The sequence below is a fragment of the Penaeus monodon genome, chromosome 21 (assembly GCF_015228065.2).
Source record: "Penaeus monodon isolate SGIC_2016 chromosome 21, NSTDA_Pmon_1, whole genome shotgun sequence".
NCBI classification, from domain to species: Eukaryota; Metazoa; Arthropoda; class Malacostraca; order Decapoda; family Penaeidae; genus Penaeus; species Penaeus monodon.
In genome coordinates this window covers 8,040,458-8,041,480 of record NC_051406.1, presented here as the reverse complement: position 1 = coordinate 8,041,480, position 1,023 = coordinate 8,040,458, and positions in this window count along the sequence as shown.

Genomic DNA, 1,023 nt, shown 5'->3' with positions numbered 1-1,023 from the left:
AATTGAATATGATTTAATTTCCATCCTCATTAACTTCTGCAGGGCAGCGGTTGTTAGCTTGCATCTGTCGATCTCAAATGCGAGAGAGGGGTAACGAAACACCGAAGAACAGATTGAATCTAGATAAATTGCAATGGAGACAAGTAAGGTGAGTGTTGTGACTCTGCAAGGATAGAACTAAGGGTAGATTGCGGCCCATTACTAATCGGCTTGTACCCTTCTGCCTCCCTCATCGACCACGAGGGAATGGGAAGGGGGATGACAGACATGTGGTGGGACAGGTCCTTCTTGGCAAACGACAAGCAAGAAAGCCCACTGGCCTGACTGCCGCACTCGTGTCCCATCAAACGTGCGTAGGGAAGCAAGTGACGAGGCGCAGCTACAGACTAAGTGAGCCCGAGGAACTTTCCCATCACTTGGCAAATTTCCATCGTCAGGCAGGAAGGGCGGCAGGACTGAGCAGATCTGGCCTAAGTCATAGACGAGCATCCACTTCTGCGGTATGGAGCAGTTATATTCTGAGTGAGGCCACCAAGCATTGGTTATGATGGTGGTAGTCCATGGGCCATAATACTGGGCCCATTGCGTGACCTCTCCTTACGTTCTCGGCCACAAAACTCAGTGTGAGGGTAGGACTGATCGAGGCATCGGCCAGGCCAAACGAGGTGAAGGAAAGGCGTCGCTCAGGGGCGGTTGCTCCAGACACCTGGAAAAGGAATGAATGTTCAGCACTCAGTCAGTCTCGAAGAGGATCCATCGTCGCTATTAGGTGGGTTGGGAATGTTGCAAGAGATTGACCAGCATGGAAACTGCATAATCATGTCAGGTGTGATCTGCTTGGGGACCGTAAGAACCTCGGGAAATTAAACTATGCTGACTAATATTGCTGCCTCATAAAGGCGCGATGGTTGCTGCTGATGTCATTGATCACCGTCGCTGACAAAAAGATTCAACTGTTTATATCGACTTTGGTCGTAGATACAGGCGCAAAATCTCCACGGAAATTGCAAATGCAATTTCAGG